This window comes from Arachis ipaensis, chromosome B02, assembly GCF_000816755.2.
Source record: "Arachis ipaensis cultivar K30076 chromosome B02, Araip1.1, whole genome shotgun sequence".
In the NCBI taxonomy this organism is placed as follows: Eukaryota; Viridiplantae; Streptophyta; class Magnoliopsida; order Fabales; family Fabaceae; genus Arachis; species Arachis ipaensis.
The window spans coordinates 18,934,546-18,950,352 of NC_029786.2; the positions used below are offsets into that span (position 1 = coordinate 18,934,546).

The 15,807-nt window shown below is 38.9% G+C and overlaps 1 long non-coding RNA gene and 1 pseudogene across 1 annotated transcript; both read left to right on the forward strand.

Moving 5' to 3' along the window:
• On the forward strand, positions 646–1,573 carry LOC110268760. The gene is made up of 2 exons (XR_002357186.1): positions 646–995; positions 1,174–1,573. It is a non-coding gene; the product is annotated as an uncharacterized LOC110268760 (long non-coding RNA).
• On the forward strand, positions 6,827–11,878 carry LOC107625015 (annotated as a pseudogene).

The window sequence follows — 15,807 nt, forward strand, 5'->3', positions numbered from 1 at the left end:
TGTGGCATATTCTTGTTATCCATCTTCATGTTATAGAAATAGTTGTTAAGAAATATCGTGGCTAGTTTCACATCGAGAGTAACTCCAAATGTTAGGATATGTATGGAGAAATTTGTCTACCCCTTAATTCTAAGGTGGTTACTCCAACGAAGACATTGTGAACTGTTAGATAGTTTAATATATTTGATTGAACTATTTAACGGTTCATAATATCATTTTCACAAAAATGCTTTTATGGAAACAGCCACCTCATTCGAATAATAAAATTGTGTTTGAACAATTCCCCTCTTTTGTTATTATTTCCCAATTCATCCTTCTCAAAATATCCCAGGATTCCTTTCTCTTGTCCTTTCGTTTTAACCCAAAAACCAATGGCACAAAAGGCTCTTGCTTTTATTTTGAATTATTTGTAAGGGGTACTATGTAATTTTATTGAACATGAAGTAGCAAATGGCTTTTTTATTTTTTTTGTCATGGTAGCAAATGGAGAAATCTTGTTGGACCGTGATGATGGGTTTGCAAAAATATTTTTTGGATCTTTAAAGAAAGTAAAAACATTTTGGAATAGAGGAGTGAACTGACTGGCTATAGAAAGTTTCAAGATACATCTCTTTAATTTTGTTGGTTTGCATAAGAATCTGTTACTTCCTCTCTTCTCAGATTCAGCAAAACCTAAACTCTTTCACAGATTCTCTCCACTTCTATTACCACCGTCCGCCACCCTCCTCCTCCCTCACCGCCGCGCTCTCCCTTCTCACTGCTTCCTGCTTCCCCCTCTCACTCTGAAGGTCACCGCAGCACCGTCGTCGTGCACCTGAGAAACATGTTCGAGGAGAACGTTGTCATCGCGTGCCTCACCCAGCCCGAGGAGAATCGTCATGTCAGAGGAGAATCATCTTCATCGCCGTCAAGCAAGATCGTCAGAGTTAGAATCGTGTTTGTTCGTTCTCTATCGCCGTCGGCAGCCTCTTCTCTGTTGGCCGCTCTTCTTTCCGGTAAGTCAGCCTCTGTGATTTCTTTGATTTTTATTTACCTTAAAGTATTTATTAATTATTATAGCATTGTTGTGATATCTGTCATTTTATATTTCTGTGATTTTTTGTGATTTTATATTAGTTGTTGTCTATGTCCTAATGATGAAAATTCTTGCTTGTGATACCCAATTTCCGACAGATCCGGATCACTGCCAGTCATCAGATGTTACTTCCCAGTAGCCCTATAAAACTCTAGACTCGATAATATTTACTACATATAAGCCTTTCGTATTAACGGAATCGCATATGTTAACTTATTTTTATCATATAGCTTTTTTTAACAAACCTATTAACAAAACCATGAACATCTTCAGAGATATACAATATAAAATAAACACCAGACTAACAGCAAAGTCAAATAACAACAAGATTACAGAAAAGATTTCATACATATATATGTCTTAAGTTAGTTCATACAAACTTGACATGCTTAGATAGATATATATATACATACATATAGACTTATATACAACTGACAACTTTCCAGATACCTGGTTCATAAAGAAAACTCCTAAGCTGGTACCCGGGCTAAAAGAAAAGAAAATATCAAGTCCTGTCCCTCAAAAATGCTACAGAAGTGAGGAAAAGCAAAGTCTAAGGAATGAATACCATCTATCGTACATTCTTTCTACCGTCGAGGCACAACTTTGCAACCATCAGCTCAAGACTAGTTTCGAGCATCTCCTGTAGGGTCCGACAACACGTGCTCCTCTGGTATTTCTTCAGATCACCTAGCCCATCATAAGGGTCCGACAACACGTGAACTTCTTGATGTATTTCTTCAGATCACCTAGCCCATCATAAGGGGTTAGTGTGGTCGGCAGGGTGAACCTCATAGGCAACACGAAATTCATCACCTCGGCCATGAACGTCCCAGGGGAGCTTTCTAGGTTGTCGCCCTCGTCGTCTGGCCAAGCTTTCTCATTATGCTCGGGTTGCTCTTCTTCGTGCCGAGCAGTTTCAGAGACATGCGTCGGCCATGAGTTATGTTAGGCTTCTTCTGTCCGTTCTTGTCGATCATTGTTGTTTTCCATTCGGGTGTTATTCAAATTAGAAATTTGATTTGCCATTCGTTGGTTCTCTTCGGCCATGCGCTGGTTGGCTTGCCATAACTCGGTCACCATCTGAAGGAGTTCAGATGGCGTGGGTGGAAGTTGTTCAGCCATGGTTCCAAGCGAGAACGTCGAGGCCGATGATATATGGAAAGGGTTATATTCTCGGCCCACGGTGGGCACCAATTGTTCTTGTATAGATACCTGAAGGGAGAGCTCGGTCCCTGGGAATCGACGCCGAGTTGTTATCTTCGATTCCGACCTTTGAGCCTTGTGGAAGTCTGAGCTATGCTCCGAAGGGATGTCCAAATGCACAGAGCGTGAGCAAGAAACAAGGGGGGAGTGTACCTGCAAAGGCACTCCGAAGCTTAAGTCAGTATTGAGAATTCAATGTGTTCTAAGGATAGAAGACTATACCTTTTATGAGTGAAGATAGGTCGGTTATGTTTCCGTTTCATCATATGAATTGAAGAGTACTAATTGGGTGATAAAATCCCATCTGATGTTTCAATTCTAAGATGTTCGTTGATATTGTTTGAACTGCCGAACTATAACGCCAGCTTGCTGAGTAATAACGTGAATAATGCCGAGTTATGATAGATAATGCCGAGTTATGATGTTGGATTTGTAACGGTCGAATCAATAGTGAGATAATTATATTAGTGAATATCAATATTAGAGTCTTCTATTTATACTTTTTTGTTTTATATTATTATATCTTTTTTATTTATTTATTTTACAATATTAAACTCTTAATTTTTTTAATTTAAAAATGATGTAACGAGCCACCACCAAACTGCACCAACACACTTCAATATCGGTAAAGACACTAATTTTAACATTTTCTATCTTTATATTTTGTTCTTGATATTTTATCTCATTTTATTCTCACATGCGACACGGACACAGACACCATGAGAGCTCGACAAATGAGTTAGATTTTGGCAACTGGACCAAATTACTAACCCAATCAAAGAAAAAAAAAGATACGTATACATAGAAAAGGAAAATAAAATCATAGTCCTGGAGAAGTGCGGTCCAAAGTAAAGGAAACAACACTCCAGTGGAGAAATAAATTAATAAATCGGGGATGCTACACATCTATGTAACCATGGAACCAGGTTGGCCCAACACCAAAAAAACCCAATACCATTAAATAAAACGTGAAATACATGCGCCCAATACACACGAAATCGCCCAACGCTTCTTCTCCCCCACGCTTCTTCTTCTTCTCCCGGGCTTCTTCTTCTTCTCACGCTCGTTTACACACGGAGCATCTTCTTCTTCTTCGCCTTCTTCTTCGCGTTCCTCCTTCTCCTCCTTTTTCGCGTTCCTTCTTCTTCACGTGTTTTCTCCTTATCGTCATTCTTTTGTTGTTGTTGTTGCTGTATTTTTTTGTTCCTCCTTCTCTCTCTGGTGAAGAAGCAGTAGAAGGTGAGGAAGAAGAGTTTTGAATAGTGCAGAATGAACCGAACACAGTACTCATGGTGAACCGAACACAGTACTCATGGTGAACCGAACATAGTACTCATGGTGAACCGAAAATAATACAATTGTATAGTACTGAGTGAACGAAACATAATCCATTATATAAAATCAAATTCAAACAGCTTTCTGCAGAATGAACCAAACACAGTACTCATGGTGAACTGAACACATTACTCATGGTGAACCGAACATAGTACTCATGGTGAACCGAAAATAATACAATTGTATAGTACTGAGTGAACGAAACATAATCCATTATATAAAATCAAATACAAATACCTCTGCCTACAATTTACATATTATCAATTCAATTCAATTCAATTCAGTACACCTCCGTCCATTTAATTAAATTCAAATTAAAAATTGCATTCCATTCAATTTGATTCAAAATTGAATAATCCAAATCGCTCTCCTGTTTACCAAAAAAATATGAACCCCTAAACACTGAACCCTAAACCCTAAAACCAGAACTCTGAACCCTGAACCCATAAACCCTAAATCCCTAAAACCCTAAAACCTAAACCCTAAATCCTACACCCTACAACCTAAACCCTAAACCCTAAACCTTGAACCCGAACCCTGAACTCTGAACTCTGAACTCTGAACCCTGAACGCTAAACCCTAAACCCTAAACTCTAACCCTGAACATTGAACTCTAAACCCTAAACCCTGAACCCTACCGTAAACCCTAAACCCCTAAAACCCTAAACCCTAAACCCTAGACCCCTAAACCCTAAACCCTCAACCATGAACATGGTGAACCAAAATTAATACACGGGGCGAACCGAAAGTTTGAAACACACTGAACCCCTGTACACTGAACCCTGAACCCATAAACCCTAAACCTTAAAACCCTAAACCCTGAAACCCTATCATCATTCTTTTGTTGTTGTTGCTGCTGTATTTTTTTGTCTTTTCCTCCTTTTCTCTCTGGTGAAGAAGCAGTAGAAGGTGAGGAAGAAGAGTTTTGAATAGTGCAGAATGAACCGAACACAGTACTCATGGTGAACCAAAATCTTAGTTATGGTGAACCGAAATCTTAATTACGGTGAAACAATTATATAGTGCTTAGGGAAGAAAACAAAACATATTGGTCTAATTTTTGTTAGACTCCTTTCTGCGGACCGAACCGAAAACATGAAAGTGATGAACCACCTCTTTAGTCCTTACCGAACCAAAAAGTTACTCACATTTACTCAGAGAAGAAGAAGAGTTTTGAATAGTGCAGAATGAACCGAACACAGTACTCATGGTGAACCGAACACAGTACTCATGGTGAACCGAAATCTTAGTTATGGTGAACCAAAATCTTAATTATGGTGAAACAATTATATAGTGCTTAGAGAAGAAAACATAACATATTGGTCTAATTTTTGTTAGACTCCTTTCTGCGGACCGAACCGAAAACATGAAAGTGATGAATCTCCTCTTTAGTACTTACCGAACCGAAAAGTTACTCACATTTACTCAGAGTTACTCACAATTACTCACAGTTACATATTATCAATTCAATTGAATTCAATTCAGATGTAGATCACTTCAGTCTATTCAATTCACTTCAAATAAAATTAAAAATTTCATTCCATTAAATTCGATTCAGAATTCAACAATCCAAACCTCATCAAATTGATGCGTTTGAGAAGAATCATCAAAATCGCACTCATTCAACTGATTTGAAGTTGATTCATTTATTGTTTCAATTCAAAAGTGCAGATCGAAGAAAAAAATGAAGAAGAAGATGAACGACAAAGATAATTGCGTTGAATCAATCCAGATCCATAATGCAGAGAAGAAAAACCCGAAAGAGGAGAACAACGAATTTAATTAGGTTGAAGGAGAAGAAGAAGAAGAAGAACGCGAAAAGAGGTGGTTAACCGGAAACCGGTCAGCTAGCCGGTTCAGTCCACCTACAAAACTGCGCTGCAAAAAATCGGCAGAAAAACTGGCCGAACCGGTGGTTAACCGACGAACCGGGCAAACCGGCTCGGTTTCAGAAAGTACCGGTTCTTCCCCGCAGCTTATGAAACGGTGTCGTTTGGCTTTTTTTTTAAAAAAAAAAGAAGGCTGAAGAAGTTCAACGCGTGATCCAATTTACCCTAAATCCCTAATCCCCCAAGATCTTCGAAGAACACTCCCAGTCTCCCACTCCCAACCCTAAGCTCGAGGCTGGAGCTTCTGCAGACGACGGACAACCGACGCCGTGAATCGAAATAGACGCCGGAGCAAGCTCACTGTTGCGGGTCGTCGCTCACCGTTGCGGGTCATCGCTCACCGTCACGGGTCGTTTTGTTCTCTACTTCGAGGCTCGAGCTTCTGGCCTTCGATTCTCTACTTCTCTTGCGATAAGTTCTGGCCATAATTATCAAACCCGACTCGACCCAGCCGGTTCGACCAAAAATCCGGTCACCCGATCACCTGGCCGGGCCGAGCCACTCGTCGAACCGGACAAACAATGGACCCGGTAAAACCGGTTTGACCCGACCAGTTTTTTATTAGAGAAAATGACAAATAGGTCCCTGATCTTTTGCCCCGCGGACATTTTCGTCCCTGACCATTGAAAAATACTTTTAAGTCCCTGACCTTCACAAAACTTGGACGGATCAGTCCCTCACGGAGACATTTGAACGGATCAGTCCTTGACGGAGGCATTTGGGCGGAGGGACTGATCCGTCCAAGTTTTGTGAAGGTCAGGAACTTAAAAGTATTTTTCAATAATCAGGAACAAAAATGCCCGCAGAACAAAAGGTCAGGGACCTAGTTGTCCTTTTCTCTTTTTATTAAAACCGGTGACCCGGCCGGTTAATTTAACCCGGTCCGGGTCATGGTTTTTTTGTTCAAAATGCCTGAAATGGGGCGTCGTTTCACTCCAGTCCTTCACCCCCTGTTGATTTGCATGAAATGAAAGCATGAACCCTAATGGCTAATGTCCGTAATCTGAATGGAATTGGAATCCCCCTAACCCCCAGCCAGCCTTGTGTCTCTTCTCTCTCGAGCTCGACAGTCCATCACTCATGGCGGCTCACGGTGGCTCACGGCGTCACCTTCACTTCGTCACTCACTCGTCGCTCCCCTCACCTCGTCGGTCGTCACACTCAGTCTCTCACGGCCTTACCTCGTCGCGGTCTCGGTCTCTCACCTCGTCCCCTCACCTCGGTCGTCGTCGCGGTTCCGTGCACCTGCGCTCGCTTCGTCGTCTTCTTGCTTCTCAAGGTCTCTGTCTCGCACCTGGTCTCGATCTCTCCCTTCCATGCGCTCTTCGTCGCCGGTAGCAGAGGCAACAGATCCCGGTGGGCTGATCTTTGTTGTCGGCTTCTTGCTTTGAGCCTTGCCGTCAGCTTCTCCCTCGCCATCAGCTTCTCCTTCGCCGTCAACTTCCTTCGTGCAACACGATTTGGTGAGTTTCCCCTGGTCTTTCTGCTTCAATTTTGGTGCTGCATCAATGCACTTTGATTTTGTTGCTGAAAGTAATTTGTTGCTGAAAGTTGAATGTGTTGCTGAAATTTGTTACTGATTATCATGAACCTTGAATTTGTTGTTGACATGCCAAAATAATCACTTAGCTTAAGTTTGTTCATCGCCGAAAATCATTGCTGAGTTTATTGAACCTTGAATTTGGTGCTGTTTTGCAGAATAATCACTTAGTTAAGTTTTGCTTCATCTCTCTGCCCAGGTGAGTTTCAGCTTTGGCCTTGTTATTTGATGCTGAACATATCATGAATGTGGTTGTTGCTGAAAGTAAAATTTGTTGCTGGATAACTGAGTTGAGTTGAATTTGTTACTGAACCTTGTTGTTGTGTTGCTTAAAAAATGCTAAATCTTTTGTTGATGTATGTTAAGGGATAAGAGATAAGAGAGTTGGTCACTAACAAAATTAGTTTGGTACAGTTAGTTAGGGTTTGTTATTCTGATTTCTAATCTTTCTCTCTTTTCCAACTCTGTTATAAATGAAGCTCTTGCATCCCTCTAAGAGGTATGTAGAATTGATTCATTGATGGAAGAATAAGATGAAATTAATTTAGTTTGCTAGTTTGTTGTAGCTCTCTCTTCAAACTCTTCTTTCTTTGTTTCTGATGTTCTGCATAATGCAGTGTTTCTTATGGAAGATATAGATGTAAATCAAAATGAGAAAAATGTTGATCAAGCTCCAAATTTGTCCTATGAAGATATAGATGTCGATTTTAAGATCACTTGGACTTGATTTATCGATTGTGTTATCTTTTGCTTGTTCTTGTTTATTTAAATGGTGAAAGTATTTTGTACTAGAAACTAGTTTATTATCTCTTTTTGCATCATTAGTTATGTCTAAAAAATAATATTTGATTATTATTATGTTTGTAAAGACTTGCATTTTAAGTTTTAATACTTAATTTTAATTTTATTTATATAATTTGTATTTTTTTAAATTATGACCGGGTCAACCGGGTGAATCAGTGACCTACCGGTTGAACCAGTGACCTGGTGACCCAGTCATATGACCGGGTTGATTGCCGGTTCGGTTCTGATAACTATGAGTTTCTGGGTTTCTGGCTTCTGTTCGTGCTGTTTTCGTTTTTTGTTCTGGGCTTCTGTTCTTCTATTTTTTAATTTTTTAATTTTGTTTTTTATATGATTAATCAAATGTTGAATAAACTTGTTGTATGTTGAATTTGAGAATAAATTTGATGTATGTTGAATTTGAGAAGTTTGCTCTGCTCTGTTCTTCAATTTTTTTTATCTTTTCAATTCTGCTCTGTTCAATTTTTTGTTAATTTCAATTTTGCTCTCTTGAATGCCATATGAATTGTATGAACTATGAATTGATATATTGGTCTGGATTTTGGAAACCCTATCAGAGCTGCAGCCACCTTAAAAAACTTGGCTTGTTATATTGTGGTTGTACTTTACAGAAAGAGTGCATTGTAATCATGGTCCAGTGGCAAAGGCATTTCTTGCCAGTTTTTCGTCAAATTGCACACTCTGCTACCACCTCATCTCCCCAAGGTTGGTGATTTATGTTTTTAACTATTTCCTTCTTGCAAACTATGTGAAGTTGCTCATGCTTTACTCTTATTTTTTTAGGTTTTATTAAATACTTTAGAAAACCTATTTCTGTACATCGTAGGTAAGGGTCTGACGACGTTGACAGCAAGAACAATACTATTGCCCTCAATTTCAATTCGTAGCCCTGTTTATCATTCTTTCCAATCCCAGGTTTTGATTTACATTGTGACTGATCATATCACGTTATAAGCTCTCTACTTAAACTCTATTGAGAGATAGTTGGAGTTTACACGGTTCTTTTGTTTTAGGGAATTTCGGGTTCTACCTGTTTACTTTCTAAGTCATCAGATCTGGAATAAACACCAACTTCCTCCCCGTTAGCCTTAACTTCCTTTTTGGGTAGCAAAGAAGCTCAAGACCAGAAGCAGACACCTGTTAAGAAAGAAAGAGTTCAAGCAGTAATGTCAAAAATAAAGCAGGTTTGTTTTTTTTCCCTTGTGTAATTCTGTTATCTTGTATTTCTTAAGTAATTGCTCAATTTACATTATGGACATGACACAAATCTTTTGATTTCATTGGTTTTCTTTAATTTATGCTAAAGAGTACTTATCATTCAAATAGTTTAATTCCATTTCATTTTAATAAAAAAGCATGTCTATGATTTCTACTTCTGCCTCTGACTCTGTTTTGAAAATGGTACTTCTTCCAAAAGCAACAACAAACAAACCCCTTTATTAAGACAACCCTATTATGAAGTAGTCTAACAGAAAATGAGAGGACTGAGAGATGCTTCTTATAAGAGAAAAAAAAAACAATAAATATGATTGAAGCGCAGGTTTCTAGTGTCTAAAAACGTCTGAGAGAGAAACTCCTATAAAACATCAATCTTTCATCCTGAAAGGTGCTTTTAACAAAACTATTATGATTTAGACAAGGAAATTGTTCCTGCTTAACAGGTTCAGTCACTGCCATTGTGCTGACTGTATTCATTTCTACATCGATTTATCAGTTTTTGTATGTAATATTCTTTATAATAATTATTTCCATTTTATCTTGAAATAAGATTTTCGAAGATTCCTGAACTTTTGAAATGCCTTATAACCATTGGGCACTTCATGCTTGATGATATGATACACAACTCAACTCAACTCAAATGCTTGCACTAACTATGAAATGCCTTTCATGCCATTCACAATTATTGTTATATTATTATGGATAATTCAGTTTTAACAACATAATATTTGGTGCTGCAGTGATTTTGTCAATGCCAAATTGCCAATATATCGTGAATTGCTTATGGATATCATTTTTTCCCCTGTTAATATGGGTCATTCTGAAGTAACTGCTTAAAATACAATGTTAGCTAGTTCAGACTGCAGCATAGCAATAGTTTGAAAACTGAAAAGTATAACATGATCTGTTTCATCCTGAGACTATTGGTTGAGCATCTCTGAACGTGCCCATAGAGAATACCAGGTCACCAAGTCAAATGGTGCCTCTGCCTACTTTTTGAGAAACTTTCTGTGTTTCTTCAGTCAGCATAATTTTCTGGTCAATGAAAAGCCACCCTTGGATTGAATGCTATGGAAACATGATCATAATTTCTGGGTTTCTGTTTTTCTGTGGTCCAGTTAGCATATATGACTGATTACCTTATTTTTCAACGTGCTTTCTCAGAGTCCTAAGAAGGTCAACTTGGTTGCTGCTTTGGTTCGTGGTATGCTGGTTAAAGATGCATTGCTGCAATTGCAAGTGACAGTAAAGCGAGCTTCAAGAACTGTATATCAGGTAATAAGTGGTATTACACTGTATTTTCATTTCTGTGTGTAGACAAAACTAAGAGTATTCAATTGCTTCTTCTAGAGCACCATACAGCATCAAGGCTAGGCTGTTGATTTATCTGTCCTCATTGGTTTCTAACCAAGAGTTCGTATTTCCTTAGAACAAGTTCAGCTGTTGGTGTAGTCGGTCATTAAGCCTTGTATCTTAGCAATATATCTGCAACTCTCTAAAGTCACAGATTCATTCATTCACAAAATAGACCATAAAGATCAACTTCTTTCTTACCTTTAGATACTTTCAGTGTTGTTGTGCTTTTTCTCTAGCTACCTTATGTCCTTCTCTATCATTTTCTACATTCTTTTGGCTTTCTGGATTGTCCAATTTTTTCTCCTCCACTTCGGTCCACAATTTCAAGGGCCTTATTGTTGTTGTTGTTGAGTTGTTTCCGTGTGGCCTCAAGGTCACGGTTTCAAGCTGTGGAATTGGCTACTTATGTAATTATCAGGTTAGGCTGTCTACATTACGCCTTTTTGGTGCGGCCTTTCTAGGATCCTGCATTAACACGAGATGCTTGTCTACAGAGCTGCCTTTATTATTATTATTATTATTACGCACTGCACTTGTAGTTTGTTTCCTACATATATTTCAGCTCCCAAATCTCATCACTTCTTCCCCTTAATATTACCATTATCTAATTCTATGGGATTGTTCCTCCTTTTCCATGATCTGTGCTGGTAAATGCAGAATTGGAAACTTATGTTTTAAAGTTATAAGCACTGCAGGGTATTACTCAAGCCCAAGGAAATGCCGTAAATAATCATGGATTGGATGCAGAGCGCCTCATTGTTGGTAACGCTTCAAATTTTGCAATTGTGTAACTTAATTTGTTTAGCCACTTTGTTTAAATCCGTGCTGATGCTGTTTCATATTTCTTGCAGCCGAAGCGTTTGTTGGAAAAGGATTATTCCGGAAGAAAGTTTCTTACCATTCCAAAGGAAGAGCCGGCATCAAAGTCAAACCGGAATGCAGGCTAACAGTTGTAGTAAGAGAAATAACCGCTGAAGAAGAGGCGAAGATTGCGAGGTTGAAGGTTCACAATTTCCGCAAGCTCACGAAGCGTGAGAAACGGCTTGTGCCGCATCAGCTTATTGTGTCCAATCCTGTTTGGGGCCGCAAAAACAAATCTAGCGATCGAAACTCGAGTGCCACTGCTGCATGAGCTTCTTAAATATTTCAGAGTTTCAAAATAGTTGTTTAATGGTTGTGGCATATTCTTGTTATCCATCTTCATGTGATAGAAATAGTTGTTAAGAAATATCCTGGCTAGTTTCACATCGAGAGTAACTCCAAATGTTAGGATATGTATGGAGAAATTTGTCTACCCCTTAATTCTAAGGTGGTTACTCCAATGAAGACATTGTGAACTGTTAGATAGTTTAATATATTTGATTGAACTATTTAACGGTTCATAATATCATTTTCACAAAAATGCTTTTATGGAAACAGCCACCTCATTCGAATAATAAAATTGTGTTTGAACAATTCCCCTCTTTTATTATTATTTCCCAATTCATCCTTCTCAAAATATCCCAGGATTCCTTTCTCTTGTCCTTTCGTTTTAACCCAAAAACCAATGGCACAAAAGGCTCTTGCTTTTATTTTGAATTATTTGTAAGGGGTACTATGTAATTTTATTGAACATGAAGTAGCAAATGGCTTTTTTATTTTTTTGTCATGGTAGCAAATGGAGAAATCTTGTTGGACCGTGATGATGGGTTTGCAAAAATACTTTTTGGATCTTTAAAGAAAGTAAAAACATTTTGGAATAGAGGAGTGAACTGACTGGCTATAGAAAGTTTCAAGATACATCTCTTTAATTTTGTTGGTTTGCATAAAAATCTGTTACTTCCTCTCTTCTCAGATTCAGCAAAACCTAAACTCTTTCACAGATTCTCTCCACTTCTATTACCACCGTCCGCCACCCTCCTCCTCCCTCACCGCCGCGCTCTCCCTTCTCACTGCTTCCTGCTTCCCCCTCTCACTCTGAAGGTCACCGCAGCACCGTCGTCGTGCACCTGAGAAACATGTTCGAGGAGAACGTTGTCATCGCGTGCCTCACCCAGCCCGAGGAGAATCGTCATGTCAGAGGAGAATCATCTTCATCGCCGTCAAGCAAGATCGTCAGAGTTAGAATCGTGTTTGTTCGTTCTCTATCGCCGTCGGCAGCCTCTTCTCTGTTGGCCGCTCTTCTTTCCGGTAAGTCAGCCTCTGTGATTTCTTTGATTTTTATTTACCTTAAAGTATTTATTAATTATTATAGCATTGTTGTGATATCTGTCATTTTATATTTCTGTGATTTTTTGTGATTTTATATTAGTTGTTGTCTATGTCCTAATGATGAAAATTCTTGCTTGTGATACCCAATTTCCGACAGATCCGGATCACTGCCAGTCATCAGATGTTACTTCCCAGTAGCCCTATAAAACTCTAGACTCGATAATATTTACTACATATAAGCCTTTCGTATTAACGGAATCGCATATGTTAACTTATTTTTATCATATAGCTTTTTTTAACAAACCTATTAACAAAACCATGAACATCTTCAGAGATATACAATATAAAATAAACACCAGACTAACAGCAAAGTCAAATAACAACAAGATTACAGAAAAGATTTCATACATATATATGTCTTAAGTTAGTTCATACAAACTTGACATGCTTAGATAGATATATATATATACATATAGACTTATATACAACTAACAACTTTCCAGATACCTGGTTCATAAAGAAAACTCCTAAGCTGGTACCCGGGCTAAAAGAAAAGAAAATATCAAGTCCTGTCCCTCAAAAATGCTACAGAAGTGAGGAAAAGCAAAGTCTAAGGAATGAATACCATCTATCGTACATTCTTTCTACCGTCGAGGCACAACTTTGCAACCATCAGCTCAAGACTAGTTTCGAGCATCTCCTGTAGGGTCCGACAACACATGCTCCTCTGGTACCTCTCTGAATATAACTCCTGTGGTGGTGATTAAGTCTGGATCTTCCATCTGTGGGGAAAGGGAAAAGGAAGGGGTGAGAACCTATATGGTTCCCAGTAAGGTGACATCGTGAAAGCGCATCTCTCTCGTGAAACCTAGAGTTTTGTCTCTATCGTAATAACTCGCTTACTAAGTCTCTCGGCTACTTCCGTATCGTGGGCTCTGACATAACTCTTTCTTGGCATCTTTCTTTGGGATGAATGCCGTTCTCACGCTATTCTCTATGACTATTATTCCTAACTCTATTATCTTATTCTAAGCTTTGAGAAGGTTACGTCATAATCTTAAAATACAAACAAGAATCAGAAAATAGAGAATTAACAAGAAGCAGATGACACATTACAGAAAGAATGAACAGTAAACAATCACAATCAAATGTGCAAACAATTTATGATGCATGCCTGTTCCTAGTGCAAGTCATGAGCTCATGCGTCAATTGTCTACCCGCAACCTGACATTACTCGGGGTGAACCCCGAATATGGTTCCTTTACTGTGTCAGTTAGACACCTTGGCATCACGGTTATCCGTGTCAGTTAGGCCTCATCATAATAACATTTTAATGTGTATCACAGTAAGAAACAGTGCTATCAGTTAGGCAAACATTTTCGCATTAGCAATCTCAGAGTATCAGTTAGGCGGACACTTTCGCATTAGCAATTTGGCACAAAGGCCCATTCAACATACAATATGCTATCAGTTAGGCAGACAACCCGTAAGGGTGGTTTTAGTGCTATTTTAGAGGAGATTATGTCCGAATTTCTATAAAAGTTCTGGAACTTAGTTAAATATAAATGTGTAAGTTGTCCCTAAGAAGGTTTAAGGTTAATGGGTGATGCGAAGGTATGTATAATTAGACGGTGGTGCGGAGGTATGTATAGTTAGGCGGTGATACAGAGGTATGTTTTATAGTGTTGGTGATGCGGAGGCATGATAAGAGAAAGTAAATGAGAAACCATGTTTGAAAGAGATAATTGAAATGAATAAGTAAATTATGAAAAGTGTATGTTGAATGGGCCTTGTGCCAAACTGCTAATGCGAAAGTGTCCGCCTAACGGATAGCCTGAGATTGCTAATGCGGGAATGTTCGCCTAACTGATAGCACTGTTCCTTACTGTGATACACATTGAAATGTTATTATAATGAGGCCTAATTGACACGGGTAACCGTGATGCCAAGGTGTCTAATTGACACAGTAAAGGGACCATATTCGGGGTTCTCTCCGAGTAACATCGGGTTGCGGGTAGACAACCGACGCATGAGCTCATGGCCTGCGCTAGGAACAGGCATGCATAATCTTGTTTGCGCATATGAACTTCTTGTGAATTATTTACTGCCAACACCAATTAATAGCACAAGAAACAGATCAACACACAAACAAATTGCAAGAAGACAAACAGCAGAATCATAGAGAAACAAGAAAAGCAAACACAATCGAATGCAAATGTGCAAACAATATGATGCATGCCTGTTCCTAGCGCAGGCCATGAGCTCATGCGTCGGTTGTCTACCCGCAACTCGACGTTACTCGGAGTGAACCTCGAATATGGTTCCTTTACTGTGTCAGTTAGACACCTTGACATCACGGTTACCCGTGTCAGTTAGGCCTCATCATAATGTGCATCACAGTAAGAAACAGTGCTATCAGTTAGGCGAACATTCCCGCATTAACAACCTTAGGCTATCCGTTAGGCGGACACTTTCGCATTAGCAGTTTGGCACAAAGGCCCATTTAAACATACAATATGCTATCAGTTAGGCGGACATTCCTGCATTAGCAGTCTTAGGCTATCAGTTAGGCGGATACTTCTGCATTAGCACTCGGCACAAAGGCCCATTCAATATAATTCTCAACTCTTATTTCATTCCTTGTTCCTCATTTTTCTTTCTTCACTATATCTCTCAATATCATTGTCTTTAATTGAAGCTATAGTATTTGCTTTAATTAATCAATTCTGCACTATTATCCAACTAATTACTAATTCATGCACAGCGGCTGAAGGAAAATTGGAATTGAATGGTTGAAGTTATTGTGGATTTGTAATGACAATTGAGGATTATTTTTTTATTTTAAATTTTTCTGTTTTTTTTTTTCGATTTTCTTTAGCTTTTAAAATACGCGGATAACTTTGGAGACTCCGATCCCCGACGGATACCGACGCCCGATGCCCGATGCCCGATGCCCTAGGCGGGGGCGGGACCGGGGCCGGACTATGGGCTGCATTTGTTTACAGAGACAGGGACACTGAGACACAAAATCGTGTTTGACAGAAGAGACGTGGACAGAGACAATGTGTCCAGAGACACTGAATTAGTGTATTTTGTGTCCATCCTGACAGGAAGGACACATAGACACTAGCAAGGGACACAACTTATTTTTTATTTTTTCTTTCATTATTCTTGTTAATTTTTTATAATTATAT